This window comes from Hyla sarda, unplaced genomic scaffold (genome assembly GCF_029499605.1).
Source record: "Hyla sarda isolate aHylSar1 unplaced genomic scaffold, aHylSar1.hap1 scaffold_504, whole genome shotgun sequence".
In the NCBI taxonomy this organism is placed as follows: domain Eukaryota; kingdom Metazoa; phylum Chordata; class Amphibia; order Anura; family Hylidae; genus Hyla; species Hyla sarda.
The window spans coordinates 230,720-239,872 of NW_026610515.1; positions in this window are offsets into that span (position 1 = coordinate 230,720).

Sequence of the window (9,153 nt, forward strand, 5' to 3'; positions counted from 1 at the left end):
CTGATGCAGATGGTGGGCTCAGTCTTGTATATTTCGGGGGTCCCTCCCAGTCGGATACAGATGGTGGGCTCAGTCTTGTATATTTTGGGGGTCCCTCCCAGTCGGATACAGATGGTGGGCTCAGTCTTGTATACTTTGGGGGTCTATCCGGTTGGATACAGATGGTGGGCTCAGTCTTGTATTTTTTGGGGGTCCTCCTGGTCGGATACAGATGGTGGGCTCAGTCTTGTATATTTCGGGGGTCCTCCCGGTCGAATACAGCTGGTGGGCTCAGTCTTGTATATTTCGGGGGTCCTCCCGGTCGGATACAGCTGGTGGGCTTAGTCTTGTATATTTCGGGGGTCTAACCGGTTGGATACAGATGGTGGGCTCAGTCTTGTATATTTCAGGGGTTTCCCCGGTTGGATAGAGATGGTGGGCTCAGTCTTGTATATTTCAGGGGTCTCCCCAGTTGGATACAGATGGTGGGCTCAGTCTTTTATATTTTGGGGGTCCTCCCGGTTGGACACAGATGGTGGGCACAGTCTTGTATATTTTGGGGGTCCTCCCGGTCGGATACAGATGGTGGGCTCAGTCTTGTATATTTCGGGGGTCCGTCCTCCCGGTTGGATACAGATGGTGGGCTCAGTCTTGTATATTTTGGGGGTCCTCCTGGGCGGATACAGATGGTGGGCTCAGTCCTGTATATTTCGGGGGTCCTCCCGGTCGGATACAGATGGTGGTTTCAGTCTTGTATATTTTGGGGGTCTCTCCGGTTGGGTCCAGATGGTGGGCTCAGTCTTGTATATTTCGGGGGTCCTCCCGATTGGATACAGATGGTGGGCTTAGTCTTGTATATTTCAGGGGTTCTCCCGGATGGATAAAGATGTTGGGCTCAGTCTTGTATATTTTGGGGGTCCTCCCGGGCGGATACAGATGGTGGGCTTAGTCTTGTATATTTCGGGGGTCTATCCGGTTGGGTCCAGATGGTGGGCTCAGTCTTGTATATTTCGTTGGTCCTCCCGGATGGATAAAGATGGTGGGCTCAGTCTTGTATATTTTGGGGGTCCTCCCGGGCGGATACAGATGGTGGGCTTAGTCTTGTATATTTCAGGGGTCCTCTCGGATGGATACAGATGGTGGGCTCAGTCTTGTATATTTTGGGGGTCCTCCCGGGCGGATACAGATGGTGGGCTTAGTCTTGTATATTTCGGGGGTCTATACGGTTGAATACAGGTGGTGGGCTCAGTCTTGTATATTGCAGGGGTCTCCCCGGTCGGATACAGATGTGGGCTCAGTCCTGTATATTTCGGGGGTCCTCCCGGTCGGATACAGATGGTGGGCTCAGTCTTGTATATTTCGGGGGTGTCTCCAGTCAGATATAGATGGTGGGCTCAGTCTTGTATATTTCGGGGGTCTTCCTGCTCTGGTGCAGATGGTGGGCTCAGTCTTGTATATATCGGGGGTCCTCCCGGTCGGATACAGATGGTGGGCTCAGTCTTGTACATTTCGTGGGTCATCCCGGTTGGAAACAGATGGTGGGCTCAGTCTTGTACATTTCGTGGGTCATCCCGGTTGGAAACAGATGGTGGGCTCAGTCTTGTATATTTTGGGGGTCCTCCCGGTCGGATAGAGATGGTGGGCTCAGTCTTGTATATTTTGGGGTCTATCCGGTTGGATACAGATGGTGGGCTCAGTCTTGTATATTTCGGGGGTCCCCCTGGTCTGGTGCAGATGGTGGGCTCAGTCTTGTATATTTTGGGGGTCCTCCTGGTCGGATGTAGATGGTGGGCTCAGTCTTGTATATTTCGGTGGTCCTCCCGGTCGGATACAGATGGTGGGCTCAGTCTTGTATATTTCGGGGGTCCTCCCGGTTGGATACAGATGGTGGGCTCAGTCTTGTATATTTTGGGGGTCCTCCCGGTCGGATACAGATGTTGGGCTCAGTCTTGTATATTTTGGGGGTCCTCCCGGTTGGATACAGATGGTGGGCTCAGTCTTGTATATTTTGGGGGTTCTCCCGGTCGGATACAGATCGTGGGCTCAGTATTGTATATTTCAGGGGTCCTCTCGGATGGATACAGATGGTGGGCTCAGTCTTGTATATTTTGGGGGTCCTCCCGGGCAAATACAGATGCTGGGCTTAGTCTTGTATATTTCGGGGGTCTATCCGGTTAGATACAGATGGTGGGCTCAGTCTTGTATATTTCAGGGGTCTCCCCAGTTGGATAGAGATGGTGGGCTCAGTCTTGTATATTTCAGGGGTCTCCCCAGTTGGATACAGATGGTGGGCTCAGTCTTGTATATTTCAGGGGTCTCCCCAGTTGGATAGAGATGGTGGGCTCAGTCTTGTATATTTCAGGGGTCTCCCCAGTTGGATAGAGATGGTGGGCTCAGTCTTGTATATTGCAGGGGTCTTCCCGGATGGATACAAATGGTGGGCTCAGTCTTGTATATTTTGGGGGTCTGTCCGGTTGGATACAGATGGTGGGCTCAGTCTTGCATATTTTGGGGGTCTGTCCGGTTTGATACAGATGGTGGGCTCAGTCTTGTATATTTCGGGGGTGTCTCCAGTCAGATATAGATGGTGGGCTCAGTCTTGTATATTTCGGGGGTCTTCCTGCTCTGGTGCAGATGGTGGGCTCAGTCTTGTATATATCGGGGGTCCTCCCGGTCGGATACAGATGGTGGGCTCAGTCTTGTACATTTCGTGGGTCATCCCGGTTGGAAACAGATGGTGGGCTCAGTCTTGTATATTTTGGGGGTCCTCCCGGTCGGATAGAGATGGTGGGCTCAGTCTTGTATATTTTGGGGTCTATCCGGTTGGATACAGATGGTGGGCTCAGTCTTGTATATTTTGGGGGTCCTCCTGGTCGGATGTAGATGGTGGGCTCAGTCTTGTATATTTCGGTGGTCCTCCCGGTCGGATACAGATGGTGGGCTCAGTCTTGTATATTTCGGGGGTCCTCCCGGTTGGATACAGATGGTGGGCTCAGTCTTGTATATTTTGGGGGTCCTCCCGGTCGGATACAGATGGTGGGCTCAGTCTTGTATATTTTGGGGGTCCTCCTGGTTGGATACAGATGGTGGGCTCAGTCTTGTATATTTTGGGGGTTCTCCCGGTCGGATACAGATCGTGGGCTCAGTATTGTATATTTCAGGGGTCCTCTCGGATGGATACAGATGGTGGGCTCAGTCTTGTATATTTTGGGGGTCCTCCCGGGCAAATACAGATGCTGGGCTTAGTCTTGTATATTTCGGGGGTCTATCCGGTTAGATACAGATGGTGGGCTCAGTCTTGTATATTTCAGGGGTCTCCCCAGTTGGATAGAGATGGTGGGCTCAGTCTTGTATATTTCAGGGGTCTCCCCAGTTGGATACAGATGGTGGGCTCAGTCTTGTATATTTCAGGGGTCTCCCCAGTTGGATAGAGATGGTGGGCTCAGTCTTGTATATTGCAGGGGTCTTCCCGGATGGATACAAATGGTGGGCTCAGTCTTGTATATTTTGGGGGTCTGTCCGGTTGGATACAGATGGTGGGCTCAGTCTTGCATATTTTGGGGGTCTGTCCGGTTTGATACAGATGGTGGGCTCAGTCTTGTATATTTTAGGGGTCTCCCCAGTTGGATACAGATGGTGGGCTCAGTCCTGTGTATTTCGGGGCTCCTCCCGGTCGGATACACATGGTGGTTTTAGTCATGTATATTTTGGGGGTCTATCCGATTGGATACAGATGGTGGGCTCAGTCTTGTATATTTCGGGGGTGTCCCCAGTCAGATAAAGATGGTGGGCTCAGTCTTGTATATTTCAGGGGTCCTCCCAGTCGGATAAAGATGGTGGGCTCAGTCTTGTATATTTCGGGGGTCCTCCCGGTTGGATACAGATGGTGGGTTCAGTCTTGTATATTTTGGGGGTCCTCCCGGCCGGATACAGATGGTGGGCTCAGTCTTGTATATTTCGGGGGTCCCTCCAGTCGGATACAGATGGCGCGCTCAGTCTTGTATATTTCAGGGGTCATCCCGGTCAGATACAGATGGTGGGCTCAGTCTTGTATATTTCAGGGGTCATCCCAGTCGGATAGAGATGGTGGGCTCAGTCTTTTATATTTTGGGGGTCTTTCCGGTTGGGTGCAGATGGTGGGCTCAGTCTTGTATATTTCGGTGGGCCCACCTGGTCTGGTTCAGATTGTGGGCTCATTCTTGTATATTTCGGGGGTCCCCCCGGTCGGATACAGATGGTGGGCTCAGTCTTGTATATTTCGGGGGTCTATCCGGTTGGATACAGATGGTGGGCTAAGTCCTGTATATTTTGGGGGTCTATCCAGTGTTATACAGATGGTGGGCTCAGTCTTGTATATTTCGGGGGTCTCCCCAGTCGGATACAGATAGTGGGCTTAGTCTTGTATATTTCGGGAGTCCTCCCGGTTGGATACAGATGGTGGGCTCAGTCGTGTATATTTCAGGGGTCTATCCGGTTGGATACAGATGGTGGGCTCAGTCTTGTACATTTCGGGGGTCCTCCTGGTCGGATACAGATGGTGGGCTCAGTTTTGTATATTTTGGTGGTCTTTCCGGTTGGGTGCAGATGGTGGGCTGTCTTGTATATTTTGGGGGTCCCCCCGGTCAGATACAGACAGAGCCAGTCTTGCTAATCTCTGGTATATTTAGGGGGTCTCTCACTGTTGGGGTCCTCCCAGTGCCCCTCTTGCCCATCTCTTGTATATTTCGGGGGTCTCTCATGGTTGGGGGTCCTCCCAGTGCCCGTCTTGCTCATCTCTTGTATATTCTGGGGGTCTCTCATGGTTGGGGTCCTCCCAGTGCCCGTCTCGCTCATCTCTTGTATATTTCGAGGGTCTCTCACTGTTGTGGTCCTCCCGGTGCCCGTCCCGCTAATCTCTTGTGTATTTCAGGGGTCTCTCACTGTTGGGTCCTCCCGGTGCCTGTCTCACTCGTCTCTTGTATATTTCGGGGGTCTCTCACTGTTGGGTCCTCCCGGTGCTTGTCTCGCTCATATCTTGTACATTTCGGGGGTCTCTCACTGTTGTGGTCCTCCCGGTGCCCATCTCACTCATCTCTTGTATATTTCGGGGGTCTCTCACTGTTGGGTCCTCCCGGTGCTTGTCTCGCTCATATCTTGTACATTTCGGGGGTCTCTCACTGTTGGGTCCTCCCGGTGCCCGTCTCGCTCATCTCTTGTATATTTTGGGGGTCTCTCACTGTTGGGTCCTCCCGGTGCCCGTCTCGCTCATCTCTTGTATATTTCGGGGGTCTCTCACTGTTGGGTCCTCCTGGTGCCCGTCTCGCTCATCTCTTGTATATTTCGGGGGTCTCTAACTGTTGGGTCCTCCCGGTGCCCGTCTCTCTCATCTCTTGTATATTTCAGGGGTCTCTCACTGTTGGGTCCTCCCGGTGCCTGTCTCACTCATCTCTTGTATATTTCGGGGGTCTCTCACTGTTGGGTCCTCCCGGTGCCCGTCTCACTCATCTCTTGTATATTTCGGGGGTCTATCACTGTTGGGTCCTCCCGGTGCCTTTCTCACTCATCTCTTGTATATTTCGGGGGTCTCTCACTGTTGGGTCCTCCCGGTGCCTTTCTCACTCATCTCTTGTAAATTTCGGGGGTCTCTCACTGTTGGGTCCTCCCGGTGCCCGTCTCGCTCATCTCTTGTATATTTCGGGGGTCTCTCACTGTTGGGTCCTCCCGGTGCCCGTCTCGCTCATCTCTTGTATATTTCGGGGGTCTCTCACTGTTGGGTCCTCCCGGTGCCCGTCTCGCTCATCTCTTGTATATTTCGGGGGTCTCTCACTGTTGGGTCCTCCCGGTACCCGTCTCACTCATCTCTTGTATATTTCGGGGATCTCTCACTGTTGGGTCCTCCGGGTGCCCGTCTCACTCATCTCTAGTATATTTCAGGGATCTCTCACTGTTGGGTCCTCCCGGTGCCCGTCTCACTCATCTCTTGTATATTTCGGGGGTCTCTCACTGTTGGGTCCTCCCGGTGCCCGTCTCACTCATCTCTTGTATATTTCGGGGGTCTCTCACTGTTGGGTCTTCCCAGTGCCCGTCTCACTCATCTCTTGTATATTTCGGGGGTCTCTCACTGTTGGGTCTTCCCGGTGCCCGTCTCACTCATCTCTTGTATATTTCGGGGGTCTCTCACTGTTGGGTCCTCCCGGTGCTTGTCTCGCTCATATCTTGTACATTTCGGGGGTCTCTCACTGTTGGGTCCTCCCGGTGCCCGTCTCACTCATCTCTTGTATATTTCGGGAGTCTCTCACTGTTGGGTCCTCCCGGTGCCCGTCTCGCTCATCTCTTGTATATTTCGGGGGTCTCTCACTGTTGGGTCCTCCCGGTGCCCGTCTCGCTCATCTCTTGTATATTTCGGGGGTCTCTCACTGTTGGGTCCTCCCGGTGCCCGTCTCGCTCATCTCTTGTATATTTCGGGGGTCTCTCACTGTTGGGTCCTCCCGGTGCCCGTCTCTGTCATCTCTTGTATATTTTGGGGGTCTCTCACTGTTGGGTCCTCCCGGTGCCTGTCTCACTCATCTCTTGTATATTTCGGGGGTCTCTCACTGTTGGGTCCTCCCGGTGCCCGTCTCACTCATCTCTTGTATATTTCGGGGGTCTCTCACTGTTGGGTCCTCCCGGTGCCTTTCTCACTCATCTCTTGTATATTTCGGGGGTCTCTCACTGTTGGGTCCTCCCGGTGCCTTTCTCACTCATCTCTTGTAAATTTCGGGGGTCTCTCACTGTTGGGTCCTCCCGGTGCCCGTCTCGCTCATCTCTTGTATATTTCGGGGGTCTCTCACTGTTGGGTCCTCCCGGTGCCCGTCTCGCTCATCTCTTGTATATTTCGGGGTCTCTCACTGTTGGGTCCTCCCGGTGCCCGTCTCGCTCATCTCTTGTATATTTCGGGGGTCTCTCACTGTTGGGTCCTCCCGGTGCCCGTCTCACTCATCTCTTGTATATTTCGGGGGTCTCTCACTGTTGGGTCCTCCCGGTGCCCGTCTCACTCATCTCTTGTATATTTCGGGGATCTCTCACTGTTGGGTCCTCCCGGTGCCCGTCTCGCTCATCTCTTGTATATTTCGGGGGTCTCTCACTGTTGGGTCCTCCCGGTGCCCGTCTCACTCATCTCTTGTATATTTCGGGGATCTCTCACTGTTGGGTCCTCCCGGTGGCCGTCTCGCTCATCTCTTGTATATTTCGGGGGTCTCTCACTGTTGGGTCCTCCCGGTGCCCGTCTCGCTCATCTCTTGTATATTTCGGGGGTCTCTCACTGTTGGGTCCTCCCGGTGCCCGTCTCACTCATCTCTTGTATATTTCGGGGGTCTCTCACTGTTGGGTCCTCCCGGTGCCCGTCTCACTCATCTCTTGTATATTTCGGGGGTCTCTCACTGTTGGGTCCTCCCGGTGCTCGTCTCGCTCATCTCTTGTATATTTCGAGGGTCTCTCACTGTTGGGTCCTCCCGGTGCCCGTCTCACTCATCTCTTGTATATTTCGGGGGTCTCTCACTGTTGGGTCCTCCCGGTGCCCGTCTCACTCATCTCTTGTATATTTCGGGGATCTCTCACTGTTGGGTCCTCCGGGTGCCTTTCTCACTCATCTCTTGTATATTTCGGGGGTCTCTCACTGTTGGGTCCTCCCGGTGCCCGTCTCACTCATCTCTTGTATATTTCGGGGTCTCTCACTGTTGGGTCCTCCCGGTGCCCCGTCTCACTCATCTCTTGTATATTTCGGGGGTCTCTCACTGTTGGGTCCTCCCGGTGGCCGTCTCACTCATCTCTTGTATATTTCAGGGGTCTCTCACTGTTGGGTCCTCCCGGTGCCCGTCTCACTCATCTCTTGTATATTTCGGGGGTCTCTCACTGTTGGGTCCTCCCGGTGCCCGTCTCACTCATCTCTTGTATATTTCGGGGATCTCTCACTGTTGGGTCCTCCGGGTGCCTTTCTCACTCATCTCTTGTATATTTCGGGGGTCTCTCACTGTTGGGTCCTCCCGGTGCCCGTCTCACTCATCTCTTGTATATTTCGGGGGTCTCTCACTGTTGGGTCCTCCCGGTGCCCGTCTCACTCATCTCTTGTATATTTCGGGGGTCTCTCACTGTTGGGTCCTCCCGGTGGCCGTCTCACTCATCTCTTGTATATTTCAGGGGTCTCTCACTGTTGGGTCCTCCCGGTGCCCGTCTCACTCATCTCTTGTATATTTCGGGGGTCTCTCACTGTTGGGTCCTCCCGGTGCCCGTCTTGCTCATCTCTTGGATATTTCGGGGATCTCTCACTGTTGGGTCCTCCCGATGCCCGTCTTGCTCATCTCTTGTATATTTCGGGGGTCTCTCACTGTTGGGTCCTCCCGATGCCCGTCTTGCTCATCTCTTGTATATTTCGGGGGTCTCTCACTGTTGGGTCCTCCCGGTGCCCGTCTCACTCATCTCTTGTATATTTCGGGGGTCTCTCACTGTTGGGTCCTCCCGGTGCCCGTCTTGCTCATCTCTTGTATATTTCGGGGATCTCTCACTGTTGGGTCCTCCCGGTGGCCATCTCACTCATCTCTTGTATATTTCAGGGGTCTCTCACTGTTGGGTCCTCCCGGTGCCCGTCTTGCTCATCTCTTGTATATTTCGGGGGTCTCTCACTGTTGGGTCCTCCCGGTGCCCGTCTTGCTCATCTCTTGTATATTTCGGGGGTCTCTCACTGTTGGGTCCTCCCGATGCCCGTCTTGCTCATCTCTTGTATATTTCGGGGGTCTCTCACTGTTGGGTCCTCCCGGTGCCCGTCTCACTCATCTCTTGTATATTTCGGGGATCTCTCACTGTTGGGTCCTCCCGGTGGCCATCTCACTCATCTCTTGTATATTTCAGGGGTCTCTCACTGTTGGGTCCTCCCGGTGCCCGTCTTGTTCATCTCTTGTATATTTCGGGGGTCTCTCACTGTTGGGTCCTCCCGGTGCCCGTCTTGCTCATCTCTTGTATATTTTGGGGGTCTCTCACTGTTGGGTCCTCCCGGTGCCCGTCTTGCTCATCTCTTGTATATTTCGGGGGTCTCTCACTGTTGGGTCCTCCCGGTGCCCGTCTTGCTCATCTCTTGTATATTTCAGGGGTCTCTCACTGTTGGGTCCTCCCGGTGCCCGTCTCGCTCATCTCTTGTATATTTCGGGGGTCTCTCACTGTTGG